This window comes from Mustela lutreola, chromosome 6 (genome assembly GCF_030435805.1).
Source record: "Mustela lutreola isolate mMusLut2 chromosome 6, mMusLut2.pri, whole genome shotgun sequence".
NCBI lineage: Eukaryota > Metazoa > Chordata > Mammalia > Carnivora > Mustelidae > Mustela > Mustela lutreola.
Window position 1 is genome coordinate 39948434 of NC_081295.1, and position 17613 is coordinate 39966046.

General features: G+C 37.1%; 1 pseudogene; it reads left to right on the top strand.

Annotated features, from left to right (window-relative positions):
- The first annotated feature begins 14488 nt into the window (after positions 1–14488).
- LOC131833120 (mRNA turnover protein 4 homolog) lies at positions 14489–15317 on the top strand (annotated as a pseudogene).
- Positions 15318–17613: the final 2296 nt, after the last annotated feature.

The following is a 17613-nucleotide window of genomic DNA, read 5'->3' on the forward strand; positions in this document are numbered from 1 at the left end:
CCCCAACAAAATCAACCCAAGTAGGTCCACACCAGGATACATAGTAATTAAAGTGGCAAAAGAGGGGTGCCTGGGTGGCTCAGTGGATTATAGCCTCTGCCTTCGGCTCAGGTCATGATCCAGGGCCCTGGGATTGAGGCCCGCATCGGGCTCCCTGCTCAGCAGTAAGCCTTCTCTCTCTGCCTGTCTCTCTGCCTACTTGTGATCTCTCTCTCTGTCAAATAAATAAATGAAATCTTAAAAAAAAAATTTTAAATGGCAAAAAGTAGAGATAAAGAGAGAATTTTAAAAGCAGCAAGAGGAAAGAAAACAGTTACATACATGGGAAACATTCTAAGGTTATCAGCTGATTTTGCCAACCAGAAGTGAGTATTATAATATATTCAAAGTGCTGAAAGAAAAAAAAAAAAAAAACCTCCAGCCAAGAATACTTTATCCAGTAAGGCTATCATCCAGAATAGAAGGAGAGATAGAGTTTCCCAGACAAAAGTTAAAGGAATTCATGACCACTAACTCAGCCTTATAAGAAATGTCAAAGAGAATTCTTTTAGTGGAAAGTAAAGACCATAAGCAGAAGTAAGAAAAGTAGAAACAACAAAAACAATAACATTAAGCCTGCCTATAAAAAAGCAGTCAAGGATTCACAAAATGAAAGAAAATCAGAAAACAGTGAGAGTAGAAAGAAAGAAACAGAGAACTAAAAAACAACCATAAAACAAGTAACAAAATGGCAGTAAGAATATACCTTTCAATAATTATTTTAATGTAAGTGAACTAAATGCTACAATCAAAAGATGTGGTGACAGAAAGGTTTGGGAAAAAAAAAAAAAAAAGACACATCTATAACCTGCCAACAGCAGATTCATTTTAGATCTAAAGACATAGGTAAATTGAAAGTGAAGGGATGGAAAAGCATTACCATGCAAATGGAAGTGAAAAGAAAGAGTAGATATATTGAACAAAAGAGACTTTAAAACAAAGATTGTAACAAGAGACAGTGGACACTACATAATCTTAAAGGGAACAATCCAACAAGAAGATATAACAATTATAAAAATTATAAATATTCATGCACGCAACATAGGAGCACCCAAATACATAAAACAGTCAATAACAAACATAAAGGAGGTAACCAGTAGTAATACAATATGAGTAAGACTTTAACACCATTTGCATCAATGGACAGATCACCTAAAATCCACAAGGAAAGAGTGGCTTTCTTTGAATGACACATTGGACCAGATGGATCAAACAGATTCATTCAGAACTTTCCATCTTAAAACAGCAGAATATACATTCTTTTCAAGTGCACATGCAACATTGTCCAGAATAGATGACATGTTAGGCCAACAAAAAGAGTCTCAGCAAATTCAAAAAGATTGACGTTGTAAGATGCATCTTTTCTAACCACAACACTATGAAACAAGAAATAAGCCATAGGAAAAAATCTGAAAAGAACATGAATACATTGAGGTTAAACAACATGCTACTGAACAATGAATGGGTCAACCAAGAAACCAAAGAAGAAATCATGGAGACAAAAGAAGAAAACATGGAGACAAATAACAATGGAAACACAACTGTCCAAAATATTTGGGGTGCAGCAAAAGTAGTTCTAAAAGAGAATTTTATAGCAATACTAGCCTACCTCAAGAAACAAAAAAGTTTCAAACAACTTAATCTTACACCTATAGGGGTTAGAAAAGAACAAGTAAAGCCTAAATCCAGTAGAAGGAAGGAAATAATAAAGATTAGGTCAGGATTTAAAAAAAAAAATAGAAACTAACAGAATAATAGACCAGTTCCTTGAAAAAAATCAACAAAATTGATAAACTTTTAACCAGACTCATCAAAAGAAACAGAGAGGACTCAGATTTAAAATATCAGAAATGAAAGAGGAGAATAATTAACCAACACCACAGAAATACAAATAAATATAAAAGACTGTTATGAAAAATCATATGCCAACAACTGAACAACCTAGAAGAAATGGAAAAATTCTTAGAAACATATAACCTCCCGAATCAAGAAGAAATAAAATATTTGAATAGATTACGAACAATGAAATGGGATCAGTAATCAAAAAACTTCTAACAAAAAGTCCAGGACAAAATGGCTTCACAGGTATATTTTACCTAACATTTAAGAAGAGTTAATATCTATTCTTCTCAAACTATTTCAAAACATAGAAAGGGAAGTATATCTTCCAAATTCATTCTGTGAGGCCAGCACTACTCTGATACCAACACCAAATAAAGCAACAACAAAAAAATAAAAGAGAGAGAGAGAGAGGGAATTAACTATAGGCCAATATCTCTGATGAACATAGATACGAAAAACCTCAACAAACTATTAACAAACCAAATCCAACAACACATTTTTAAAGAAATCATTCACCATGATTTAGTGGGATTTTTCCCCAAGATGCAAGGGTGACATTATACACAAATCAATCAACATGATACACCACATCAATAAGAGAAAGAATAAAAACCATATGATCATTTTGATAGATACCAAAAAAAAATTTTTTAACAAAGTACAATACCCATTTATGATAAAAACTCTCAATTACATTGGTTTAGAAGGAACCTACCTCAACATAGTAAAGGCCATTTATGAAAAATCCATAGCTAACATCATGTTCAATGGGGAAAAACTGAAAACTTTTCCCATAAGATCAGAAGGATGCCCACTTTCATCACTTTTAATAGGCATAAGCCTGGAAGTCCTAGCTATAGCAATCAGACAACAAAAAAGAATAAATGAGCATAAAAATCCATAAGGAGGAAGTAAAACATTAACTATTTGCAGATGGCATGATACTTTATATAGAAAACCTGAAAGACTCCACCACAAAACTGCTAGAAGTGGTAAATAAATTAAGTAAAGTCACAGGATATGAAATCATCCACAGAAATCTGTTGCATTTCTATACACTAAGAATGAAGCAGCAGAAAGAGAAATTAAGAAATCAATCCCAGGGGCACCTGGGTGGCTCAGTGGGTTAAAGCCTCTGCCTTCAGCTCAGGCCATGGTCCCAGGGTCCTGGGATCGAGCCCTGCATCAGGCTTTCTGCTCAGCAGGGAGCCTGCTTTCCCTTCTCTCTCTCTAACTGCCTCTCTGCCTACTTGTGATCTCTGTCTGTCAAATAAATAAACAAAATATTAAAAAAAAAAAAAAAAGAAATCAATCCCATTTATAACTGCACCAGAAATAAACCTAACCAAAAAAAGTACAGACCTGTACTCCGACAACTATAAAACACTGATGAAAGAAATTGAAGATGACACAAAGAAATGGAAGAACATTCCATGCTCATGAATTGAAAGAACAAATATTGTTAAAATGTCTATACTACCCCAAACAATCTAAAGATGCAATGCAACTCCTCTCAAAATACCAATAGCATCTTTCACAGAACTAGAACAAACAATCCTGAAATGTGTATGGAACCACAAAAGACCCTGAATAGGCAAAGCAATCTTGGAAAAGAAAAATAAAACTGGGGTTATCACAATTCCAGACTTCAAGTTATATTTTAAAGCTGTAGTAATCAAAACAGTATGGTACTAGCACAAAAACAAACACGCAGATAAATAGGAAAAAATAGAGAGCCTGAAATAAACCCACACTTACATGGTGAGTTAATCTTGAACAAAGGAGGAAAATATATATAATGGATATTCATTATATATATTTTGGGGTTTGAGTCCAATATAATGGAAAATAGTTTCTTCAAAAATGGTGCTAGAGAAACAGAACACTACATGCAAGAGAATGAGACTGGACCACTTTCTTACACCATACACAAACAAAAAAAACTTAAAATGAATTAAGAACCTAAATGTAGTGATCCAAAGGGGCACGTACACCACAATGTTTATAGCACAATGTCCACAATAGCCAAACTATGGAAAGAGCCTAGATGTCCATCAACAGATGAATGGATAAAGAAGATGTGATACACACATACACACACACACACACACACACACACACTCAGTGTAATACTTTATAGCCATTAAAAATTAAATCTTGCCATTTGCAATGACATAGTTGGAACTAGAGGGTATTATTCTAAGCAAAATAAGTCAACCAGAGAAAGATAATTATCTTATGATCTCACTTTTATGAGGAATTTGAGAAACAAGACAGAGGATCATAGGGGAAGGGAGAGAAAAATGAAACAAGATGAAACCAGAGAGGGAGACAAACTATAAGAGACTCAATATCAGGAAACAAACTAAGGGTTGCTGGAGGGGTGGGGGTGGAAGGGATGGGGTGGCTGGGTGATGGACATTCGGGAGGGTATGTGCTATGGTGAGAAAAATATATATATTATTTTTTTTAAAGAGGAATCTAAATGTGAGACCTGAAACCATAAAAATCCTAGAAGGGAGCATAAGCACGAATTTCTCTGACATTGGCCATAGCAACATTTTTCTAGATATAACTCCTGAGGCATGGGAAACAAAAGCAAAAATAGATTACTGTACTGCATCAAAATTAAAAGCTTCTGAACAGCAAGGGACACCTGGCTGGCTCAGTCAGTAGAGTATGAGACTCTTGGTCTTGGGTCTTGAGTTAGAGCCCCACATTGGGGATAGAGATTACATTAAAAAATAAATAAACAAAATGTTAAAAAAAAAAAAAAAAGGTTCTGCACAACAAAGGAAACAATCAATAAAAGTAAAAGACAGCCTACTGAATGAGAGAAGATATTTGCAAATGATATGTCTGATAAGGGGTTAATATCCAAAATACATAAAGAACATGTACAACTCAAAACCCAAAAAAAGCAAATAATACAATAAAGATGGGCAGACATTTTTCCAAAGACATCCAAATGACTGACAGATACATGAAAAGATGCTCAACATCACTCATCTATAGGAAAGTGCAAGTAAACCCAAAGTAAGATATCATCTGACACCTGTCAGAATGGTTAAAATAAAAAACCACAAGAAATAAGTGTTGGTAAAGATGCAGAGAAACAGAAACCCTTGTGTACTGTTGGTGGAGAGGCGGGAAATAGGTGAAGGGGATTAAGACTATACTTGGCATGAGGAGCACTGAGTAATGTACACAATTGTTGAATCACTATATTATATATATGAAACTAATATATTAGAATTTTTAAATTTAGGACTTCAGGGAGGATAGCAGTATTGGACTTCCATACAAGTGAAGTAGAAAATCACAAAAGCTACTGATTTTCAAAGATCCCTATTCATTATGGATGATGTCTAAGATTTAGAGCCTTCATTGTTTTAATGCAAAGCTTATTTCCACTTTAAAGAAACTTGAGTTGCAATAATCAGACTGGGTAATGTGATAAACTATTATCAGATATTCTTACCTCAGGGAGAATAAGTTTAAAGGTTTTTGTATTTTTGTTTTTTGAGAGGACAAAAAATAGACTGGTAGCACTTTCAATCTGAGGTAATAGGAAAGAGACACCAGTGGGAATTTTCAGAGTCCAGAACTCTATGATCAAGGGTCCCAAAAACAAACTTCACAAGCATCAGTTTTAACCAGGTACTGGGTGGGGAAAATGGACATACAGAAAACATAAAAAACATTTTGAAATAAAAGGACAAAATTAATGTAGATTTCAAGAAGGAGATTGGGAATGTGGAACATTCCTTTGAACATAACTTCAAAGTTATTTGAAGACCAATATTAGTGGGACCCCGTATAGAAATAAAGTAGTTAGGAAGAGCTAAGATGGTGGAAATATAGGACCCTAGGCCTAGTCCCTCAAAGACAGCTAGATCAATACCAAATCATTCTGAATACTCAAGAAATCAATCTGAGGACTGACAGAACAAACTGCACAATGAGGGAGAGAAAGGGCCACATCATGGAAGGTAAGAGGTACAGAGACATGACTGGGAGACACAGAGCACAGGTGCCATTGAAGAGAGAGAAATCTGATCCCAGAGATGTGAGAGAGAGAGGGAGGGAGAGAGATGCACACAAGAGATCACACAAAGAAAACACTTCCCCAGAGCCATTGCCTGAGAAGGGCTTATTTTTCTGAGATTCTACAACCAGAGGGCTCAAAGACTGGAGTTTCATAGGTCTGCAACATGACATGGCGGGTGTGGAGGCTGGTGGGCACTGTAGTGCTCCTGTGGAGAAGGAAAGCAGATAGCCCGGGGGACAGAAGGTGTGATTTGAGGATCCCCTGGGGTACACTGGGAAAGAGAGTTCACCCTTCTTGGAGTGCATCTGAGTGATGGCACTGCTTCTCCAGAGACAAAGCAGCAAGAAGGCATCATTTCTCTCCACTGCCACTCAGCTTAAACTCACTTCAGTAAGCAGCAGAGTGCCAAAAGTGACAGCATAAACCACTTAAACCAAGCACCACTCACCCTGTGCTCTGCAGGTGCTCCAAGTATGCCTGAGTAGCAGTGCAGTGGGCCCCTCCCCCAAAAGACCAGCACAAATCCTCCATATGCACCAAGTCTACTGATCATAGAGTGCTGCAAAGTTATAGCACTAGTGGAGGTTGCATCAGGTCCTTTAACAAGTAAATCAGAGAACATCAACTTAAAATTTGCCGCACTCTGGACAAGGTTGAAACATTCCCAACTGCAAGCAAGGAGAAACTCTGCAGAGGACTACCTCAAAAAAAGAGCAGAGCAGTCAAAACACTGCAGCAGAGTGTACACAGCATACACCAGAGACACTTCCTAAAGCACCAGGCCCTATAAAGTCATTACTCTCAGGAGCAGAAAACATAACAGGCTTTCCTAACACACAGAAGACAGAGACCTAGAAAAATGCCAAGACAGAGGAATTCATCCCAAAAGGAAGAACAAGAAAAGATCACAGCCAGGGTTCTAATTGAAATAGACGTTAGTAATATGATTGATCCAGAATTTAAAGCAACAATGATAATGATACTAGCTGGGCTTGAGAAAAGCATGGAAGAGAACCAGGGAGTCCCTTACTGCTGAGATAAAAGGCCTTAAAACTAGTTAGGCAGAAATAAAAAATGCTATAACTGAGATGTGAAAACAACTGAGTGTAATGACCACAAGGATTACATCTGAGCATAATTCCACAAAGAAGAAGCAGAGAAATGAATAAGTGATATAGAAGATAAAATTATGTAAAATAATAAAGCTGAAAAGATGTAAAGAAAAATATTGGATCATGTCTACAAGTCTACAAATGTAGGCTTAGGGAATTCAGCAATTCCATAAAGTATAATAACATTCATATCATAGGAGTCCCAGAAGAAGAAGAGAGGGAAAAGAGGGTAGAAAGCTTATTTGAGCAAATTACAGCTGAAAACTTCCTTAATCTGGGAAAAGAAACAGATACTGAAATCCACAAGGCACAAAGAATTCCCATCAAAATCAACAAAAACAGGCCAACACCAGGACATATTGTAGTTAAATTTGCAAAATATGTAGATAAAGAAAAATCCTAGGAGGAGTTAAAATGGCAGAGGAGTAGAGGGACTCTGAGCTTGCCTCATCCCTTGAACACAACTAGACGGTTATCAAATTATTCTGAACCCCCAAGAAGTCCATCAGAGGTCTGAAAGTACAAAAACTACAAATCTATAAGTAGAAAAGTGACCACACTTTGGAAGGTAGGAAGTGCAGTTCACTTGGGGAGACATAGATGTGGATGCAGCAATGAGGGAGGCTGCTTATGGAGGCTATTGCAAAGTATTAGAAGTGGCAGAGCACAAAATCTGAACTTTTAAATTCACTACTGTGGGGGATATGCCTGGATTAAAGGTGCTCAGATGGTGAAGAGGGGAAGAATCCCAGGTGTGACAGGGTGGTCTCAGGATCCCCTGGGTCACAGAAAGAACAGGTGGTACCGAAGTGCTGGGCTGTTCCCAAGCATATAATCCAGGAAGCCAGCAGAAAGCAACAGGTCTTGGTACCAGCTTTTTGCTATAAACAGTGAACTGCCCCACGTCATGTACCACTTTCCTGGGACAGACTGGAAAGCACAGCAAGACCACCTATGAAATTTGGAGCTTTGAAACAAGGTCAGGTGCCTGAGATAAAGACTCAGACAAGGGCAGAGTGAACACAGGGTTCAGACAGAAAGCAGGGAAACAAATAGAGTAACTAGCTAACTGCTTTTCTGTGAGTGCTCTCTGAAGAGTAGGAGCACAAAATTTCAGCTCCAAGGCTGGAAAGCAGGGCACAGCCATTTTCATCCCACCCATCAGAGCTGAAAGACTTAAGGGAGTAAAACAGCACCATCTAGCGAAAGCCAGAGCAGGGGACACCAAGCCCCACTCCACTGTGTCATGAATAAGCATTTCCACTGAAAACAACTCATCCTGAGAATCAGTGCAGCAGGCCAAAGACAAGGGCAAACAACCAGCTCACACAAACTTTATTGATCATATAGTACTGCAAAGCTTCAGCACAAAGGAAAATATGATCAAGCTTCCTTTTTTACTTTTATTCTTTATTTATTTTATTATTTTTTCATTTATTTTCTTATATTTTCCAATTCTTTCTAATATTGCATTATTTTTTATTTTTATCTTTTCATATTTTTTAAATTTTTTCTATTTTCATTTTTTATACTTAATTTAATTTAATTTAATTTTTAAAATTTTGAATCTACATTCCTTTAACAAGCAAACCAAAACACACCCAGAATGTAGTCAGTGTTTTTGATTTTTTTTTTTTTTTTTTTTTTTTTTTTTAGTTTTTGGATTTTGGTTTTTGGTTTTTGGTTTTGTTTTGTGTTTTTGTTTTGCTTGAGTTTTTTTGTTGTTGTTGTTGCTGTTTCTTACTTTGTTCTTTAGGTTTTTTTGTTTGCTTTTTGTTTTGTTTTGTTTTGTTTTGTTTTCTGTTTTGTTTTTGTTGTTCTTTTTTCTCTTTCTTCTTTTCTTTTCTGGACAAAATGACAAGACAGAGGAATTTACCCCAAAAGAAAGAACATGAGGTAGAACTCACAGCCACGAATTTAATCAATATTGATATAAATAAGATGTCTGAGCTAGAATTTAAAACATTGGTTATTAGTATACTAGCTGGGCTTGAAAAAAGCATAGAAGACTCTGGAGAGTTCCTTACTACAACATAAAAGAACAAGAATCTACTGAGGTTGAAAATAAAAATGCCACAGCCAAGATGCAAACACAAATGGAGCCCATATAAATAATAATGGACAAAGCAGAGGAGCAAATCAGTGACAAAGAAAATAAAATTATGGAAAATAATGAAGCAAAAAAGAAGGGGAAAAGAAAAGTAATGGACCACAAGGGTAGACTTAGATAGTTCAGTGACTATAAATGATAGATGGTTTTCCATCTATCATCTATATAAGTAAAACGTAATAACGTTCATATCATAGGAGTCCCAGAAGATGAAGAGAGAAACAAAAGGGAGAAGGTTTATTCAAATAAATTACAGCTGAAAACTTCCCTAATCTGGGAAAGGACAGAGACATCAAAATCCAAGAAGTGCAGAGAAATCCCATTAAATTAAAAAAAAAAAAAAAAAAAAAAAAAGCTGGCCATTGTCAAGGCATGTCACAATCAAATTCACAAAACACAAAGACAGGGAAAGAATACTAAAAGTGGCAAGAGGAAAAGGCCCTTAACCTACAAAGGAAGACAGATCAGGCTGGCACCAAATCTGTCACAGAGACCTGGCAGGCCAGAAAGGAGTGGAAGGAAATATTCAATGTGTTGAATGGGAAAAATATGCAGCCAAGAATTCTTTATCCAGCAAGGCTGTCATTCAAAATAGAAGGAAAGATAAAGAGTTTCCCAGACAAAAACTAAAGGAGGCCATGGCCACAAAACTAGCCCTGAAAGAAATTTTAAGGGGAACTTTTTGAGTGGAGAAGAAAAAAGACCAAAAGCAACAAAGACTATAAAAAAACAGAAAACATCACCAGAAACACCAACTCTACAGGTTACAGAATGGCACTAAATTCATATTTCTAAATAATCACTCTGAATGTAATGGGACTAAATACTCTAATCAAAAGACATAGCATATCAGAATGGATTTAAAAAAAAAAAAAAAACAAGATCCATCTATAAGCTGCCTATAAGAGACTCATTTGAGACCTAAAGACACCTCCAGATTGAAAGTGAGAGCATGGAAAACCATCTATCATGCTAATAGATATCAAAAGAAAACCAAAGCAGCCATACTTACATCCGACAAACTAGATTTTAAAACAAAGATTATAACAAGAGATGAAAAGGGGCATTATATTGTAATTAAGGGTCTATCCATCAAGAAAATCTAATGATTATAAATATTTGTGTAATATATAAATCAATTAATAGCAAACAAAAAGAAACTCATTCATGATAATCCAATAATAGTACAAGACTTTAACACCCCATTTACAGCAACAGACAAATCATCAAGTAGAAAATCAACAAGGAAACAATGGCTTTGAATGATATGCTGGACCAGACAGACTTAACAGATATATTCAGAACATTTCACCATAAAGCAGCACATTACACATTCTTCTCCAGAATCGATCACATATTGGGTTGCAAATAAGGCCTCAACAAGTACAAAAAGATTGAGATCATATCATGCAAATTTTCAGACTATGACACCCTGAAACTTGATGTCAACAAGAAAAAAATTTGGAAAGACCACAAATACATGGAGGATGTTAAAGAATATTCTATTAAAGAATGAATAAGTCAACCAGGAAATTAAAGATGAATTTTTAAAATATACAGAAGCAATGCAAATGAAAAGCATGACATGAAAATGAAAATGAAAACATGACAGCCCTAAACCTTTGAAATGCAGCAAAAGCGGTCATCAGAGGGGAATATATAGCAATGTAAGCCCACCTCAAAAAGCAAGACAAATCTCAAATACACAACCTAAACTTACAGCTAAAGTAGCTAGAAAAAGAACAACAAATGAAGCCTAAAGCCAGCAAAAGAAGGGAATTAATAAAGAGTAGAGCTGAAATAAATTATATAGAAACAAAACAAATAAACAAACAAAAAAAGTAGAGCAGATCAATGAAACCAGGAGCTGTTTCTTTGAAAGAATTAATAAAATTGATTTATCAAAAAGAATGAACACAAATAAATAAAATCTTAGAGATGAAAGATCATAGTATAAGTGCAAACAATTATAAGAAATACAAGCAACTATAAGAGAATATCATAAAAAATTATATGCCAACAAATTGGAAGAAGTGGATAAATTCCTAGAAACATATTAACTACCAAAACAAAAATAGGAAAGAAACTGAAAACATGAACAGACTGATAACAAACAAAGAAATTCAATCAGTAATCAAAAGTCTCCCAGCAAACAAAAGTCCTGTACTAGCTGGCTTCCCAGAGGAATTCTACCAGACACTTAAAGAAGAGTTAATACATTTTCTTCTTAAATTCTCCCAAAAAACAGAAATGGAAGGAAACCTTCTAAACTCATTCTACAAAGAGAGCATCACCTTGATTCCAAAACCAGACAAAAACCCCACTAAAAACAAGAATTACAGGCCAACCTTCCTGATGAACATGGATGCAAAAATTTTCAAGAAAGTACTAGCAATAAGTCCAACAGTCATTTAAAAAAATTATTCACACACACACAAAAAAATTATTCACCGCTATCAAGTGTGATTTATTCCTGCATTGCAAGGGTGATCCAATATTCACAAATCAATCAACATGATACATAAGAACCATATAATCTTCTCAAAAGATGCAGAAAAAGCATTTGACAAAATACAGCATCCTTTCCTGATTTAAAAAAAAAATTAACACAGTAAGAATGGATGGATATCTCAACACCATAAGGTCATATATGAAAGATTCACAGATAATATAATCCTTAATGGGGAACAACTAAGAGCTTTTCCTCTACAGTCAGAAACAAGATAGGGATGACCACTCTCACCATTGTTATTTAAAGTCACACTGGAAGTGCTAGTCTCAGCAAGCAGACAACAAAATGAAATAAAAAACATCCAAATTGGCAAGGAAGAAGCCAAACTTTCACAATTTGCAGACAACATGATACTCTGAAGAAAACCTGAAAGACATGACTAAAAATTGCTAGAACTCATTCATTAATTCAGCAAAGTGGCAGGATACAAAATCAACTTTCAGAAATCTGCAGCATTTCAATATACCAATATTGAAGCATTAGAAAGAGAAATCAAGGAATCGATCCCATTTGCAATTGTACCAAAAACAATAAGCTACCCAGGAATAAACCTAATCAAAGAGGTAAAATATCTGTACTATGAAAACTATAGAAAGCTGATGAAAGGAGTTGAAGAGGACACAAAGAAATGGAAAAACATTCCATGCTCATAGATTAGAAGAATAAATAATGTTAAAATGTCTATACTACCTGAAGCAAGCTACACATTTAATGCAATCCCCATCAAAACACCACCGGCATTTTCCACAGAGCTAGAACAAACAATCCTAAAATTTGTATGGAATCACAAAAGACCCTAAATAAAGGGAAAAGAACAAACTTGGGAAAGAAAATCAAAGCAGGAGGCATCACAATTCCAGACTTAAAGTTATATTACGAAGCTGTAGTGATCAAGACAGCATGGTACTGGCATAAAAACAGACACATAGGTCAAAGGAACAGAATAGAAGCCACAGAAATGGCTCCACAACTGTATAGTCAATTAATCTTCATTGATGCAGGAGATAATATCCAATGGAAAAAAAAGACAATCTCTTCAAAAATGGTGTGGGGAAAACTGGACAGCAACATGCAAAAAGAAATGAAATTAGAGCTCTTTCTTACACCATACACAAAAATAGACTCAAAATGGGTGAAAGACCTTAATGTGAGGCAGGAAATCATCAAAATCCCAGGGGAGAACACAGGCGGCAACCTCTTTGACCTCAGCTATAGTACCTTCTTCTTGGGTCTCTGGAGGCAAAGGAAAGAAAAGCAAAAATAAACTACTAGAACTTTATCAAAATTGAATGCTTCTGCATAGTGAATGAGACAATAAACAAAACTAAAAGGCAACCTTTGGAATGGGAAGATATTGCAAATGACATGTGGGATAAAGAGTTAGTATCCAAAATCTATAAAGAACCCATCAAACTCAACACTCAGAAAACAAATAATCCAGTTAAGAAATTTGCAGAAGACATGAAAAGACAGTCTTCCAAAGAAGATACCTAGAGGATTAACAGACACATGAAAAGATACTCAACATGACTCATCATCAGAGAAATACAAATCAAAACTACAATGAGATACCATCTCACACCTGTCAGAATGGTTAAAATTAACAGCATAGGAAACAAGTGTTGGGGAGGATGAAGAGAAAGGGGAACACTCTTACACTGTTGGTGGAAATGCAAACTTGAGCAGTCACTGGAAAAACAGTACAGAGATTCCTTGAAAAGTTAAAAAATAGAACTACCCTATGATCCATCAATTGCACTACTAGATATTTACTAAAGGACTCAAAAATGCTGATTTGAAGGAAACATGTGCCTCCATATTTATAGCAGCATTATCAACAATAACCAAATTATGGAAAGAGTCCAATTGTGCATCAACTCATTAATGGATAAATAAGATATGTGTATATAAATATACAATGAAATATTACTCAGTCATCAAAAAGGATTAAATCTAGCCATTTGTATCAATGTGGATGGAGCTAGAGTATATTATGCTAAGCAAAAAAGTCAGTCAAGAAGGACAAATACATGATTTCATTCATATGTGGAATTTAAGAAATGAAACAGATGAACATGGTGGGGGGAAGACAGGCAAGCCATAACAGACTCCTAACTATAGAGTACAAACTGATAGTTGCTGGAAGGGAGGTAGGCAAGTGGGTGGGTTAAAGACAAATGGGTATTAAAAAGGGCACTTGCTGTGATGACCACTGGGTATTGTATGTAAGTGATCACAAAATTCTACTACTGAAATTAATATTATACTGTATGTTAATTAACTAGAATTTAAACAAATACTTAAAATATCTTTAAAAAAAAAAAAGAAAGAAAGAAAGCAGTTATAAGAATCCATTTTAGAGGTAAGTGAAAGCCTTCAGTTTTCCTTTCAGGTACTCTAATACTGCAGGTAGTTGACAATATATAATTATAGCAAGGGCAAAAACAAAATGACTAATACAGACTTGGAAGTCATTCAACATAGATGTGCTAGCTGAAGTCAACAGACATGTAGGGAACAGAGAGCAGAGAACGTGACTTTGGCTTTGGCTTTGGCTTGGCTTGGCTTGGCTTTGGCAAAGAGGAATGGGAATGATATTAAAGAGTAGTATAGAAACTAGCAAAGGATACAGGAAAAGGGCAGGAAAAGAAAACAGGAAAGCACATTGCTATAGACGTCAATGATAAGAGGGTTTTTTAAAAATTAGTAGTCAGCATAATCAAATGTCAAAAGGACTCAAATGGGTAAGAACGAAGGAAAGTTCATAGATCTGGGAAGAAAGAAATTCTTAGTAATTTTTAAGAAACTTAATGTAGGCCGCATGTGCCTGCAACGCGATGCCCAAATCCAAGCGCAACAAGGAAGTTTCCTTAACCAAAACTGCCAAGAAAGGCTTAGAACTGAAACAGAACCTGATAGAAGAGCTTCGGAAATGTGTGGACACGTACAAGTACCTTTTCCTCTTCTCCGTGGCCAACATGAGGAACAGCAAGCTGAAGGACATCCGGAGCGCCTGGAAGCACAGCCGGATGTTCTTTGGCAAAAACAGGTGATGATGGTGGCCTTGGGTCGAAGCCCGGCTGACGAGTACAAAGACAACCTACATCAGGTCAGCAAGAAGTTAAGGGGTGAGGTCGGTCTCCTTTTCACCAACCGCACCAAGGAGGAAGTGAATGAGTGGTTTACGAAATGGACTTCGCTCGAGCCGGAAACAAAGCAACTTTCACTGTGACCCTGGACCCAGGGCCCCTGGAGCAGTTCCCCCACTCCATGGAGCCACAGCTGAGGCAGCTGGGCCTGCCCACCGCCCTCAAGAGAGGTGTGGTGACCCTGCTGTCCGACCACGAGGTGTGCAAGGAGGGCGATGTGCTGACCCCAGAGCAGGCCCGCGTGCTGAAGCTTTTCGGGTATGAGATGGCTGAATTCAAGGTCACCATCAAATACATGTGGGATGCACAGTCCGGAAGTTTCCAGCAGATGGGAGATGACTTGCCCGAGAGTGCGTCCGAATCAGCAGAAGAATCAGAGGGGGAGGACGACAGCTGACGGACACTTGGCCGGACTGTGGGACCGCCATCCCGCTGGCCGAACGGCAGGGAGGGCACGAGGGATGGACTGCTTTTTTGTAAGCAATAAAACTGTCTGTGGGGAGCTCCTGTGGACAGCAGAGAGGACTCTTTCTAGGAAAAAAAAAAAAAAAAAGAAAGAAAGAAACTTAATGTAATGGTATAATACAAATGTAAAACAGACATCAAGTGATTAAGTGTTACAATGTCATGGGCAGAGGAGAAGCAGAGAGAATTGGTAAGCAGTGATGTCCCAGTATACAAAGGAGGCTATAATCAGAGCTAAGAACCTGCTGACTTTGAGTTTCAAAGGCAGAATGAGAGGGTGAACAATGACGTACCTACTGTCAAAAAAATGAAAATCCAGAGTTAGATCTCAGTGGTTTCATTTTGGTAAAATTGATCAGGGATCATTTTCTATGAGGACTGATCATGGATCAGTCCTCAAAGAAAATATGAGGACTGCAGAAATAAGTGAGCACTTGCCCAAACCTCATGTTTCCTGAGCTATTTGGCTGTGTTTAATCCTGGTACTATATCTCTGCTAGGTACTATATAGTCTATAGTGAAGAAGTAAAAGTGATGGCCACAAGGAGGCTGCCCAGTATACTCCCTGTGTCCTTTCCTCCAGTCTTTAGAATCTGTTCTCAGTGACACAGACAGAAGCCACCGAGCACTCCAGTGTTTGGTGCCAAACTACTTAAAGGATGACTTCATGGGAGGAAATATGCTGGTTTGGGAGAACTGTCAGGGCAGTTTTCTCCAAAACCTTGCTGGGACAGGGTCAGGTGGGGAGAAAGATCAAAATAAAAATAAATTGCCATATCACTATCCATGGAGGGATATTTAACTGTTAACTATCCTAGGCCAACATTTCCAGAAGAAGCTTCCATTAAAAGCTAGTTCAATGTGACATTAATCAAAAACCCATGAAAAGGGTTCCAAAGTCAGATGACTTTAAGAACTACTGAATTAAATAAAATTGAACTGGCTTCTTTACTGCAGGATTTCTCAGAGCCTTTAATATGTTAATGTTATGCTGTAAATCTCCAAGAAAGATTCCTCATTTCCCAGATCTCTGTGACCATAAAGTATTTTTCTTCATGGAGCATCTGGAGGGGAGAGTGAGGAATTCTGCAGTAGAGCCCATTGATAAAAACTGGTGCCTGCAGTCTCACAGCTGGTGCCCTCATCTACCCCTGAAGGATCAAAGTCAGTAGGCATAGATCCAATATAGTCAGTGGGGAGTTTTTAATCTCTTCCTGATACAGATATACAGGGTAATATCTGAGGACTGCCAAAATATATCAGACTTACTGATCACCATACACTCCTACTAATCCATGAAGGGGGTGAAGATCATCCAAGAGAAGACCCAGGGAGCATCCATAGAGCAGATATCAACTACACTAACACTCATTTAACTGTGAACATTTTGGCACCCTTCATTCTTTCAAATCCTTACATAATCAGGAGTATCCAGGATGAGAACTATTTTTTTTTAAGATTTTATTTATTTATTTGAAATGGAGAGAGACAGCAAGAGAAGGAGAGAGTAAGAACAAGCAAGGGGAGCAGCAGCCAGGAGAAATCAGGCTCCCTAGTGAGTGAGGAACCCAATGGGAGCTCAATCCCAGAACCCCGGGATCATGACGTGAGCCAAAGACAGCTTAGCTGCTTAAACAATTGAGCCACCCAGGCAGCCCTGGGATTGGAACTATTAACCCTATTTACTCGTATTTATTTATTTATTTACGTACTTATTTACGTGTTTATTTATTTATTATTGTATTATGTTAAACACCACATAGGACATCATTAGTTTTTGTTGTAGTGTTCCATGATTCATTGTTTGCGTATAACACCCAGTACTCCCAAGCAACCCCTGCCCTCCTTTACCCATCACCAGGCTCACCCATCCCCCCACAATCCTCTCTTCTAAAACCCTCAGTTTGTTTCCCTGAGTCCATAGTCTTTCATGGTTTATCTCCCACTCTGATTTCTCCTCCTTCATTTTTCCATTCCTTCTTCTAATGTCCTCCATGCTATTCCTTATGTTCCAGAAATAAGTGAAACCATATAATTGACTTTCTCTGCTTGACTTATTTCACTTAGCATAATTTCCAGTCCCATGCATGTTGATGCAAAATTTGGGTATTCATCCTTTCTGATAGCTGAGTAATATTCCATTGTGTATATGGACCACATCTTCTTTAACCATTCATCTGTTGAAGGGCATCTTGGCTCTTTCCACATTTTGGCTATTGTGAACATTATTAACTGCTATGAACAATGGGGTGCATATGGCCCTTCTTTTAATTTTTTGAGGAACCTTCACACTGTTTTCAAAGGAGCTGCACCAAACTGCATTCCCACCAACA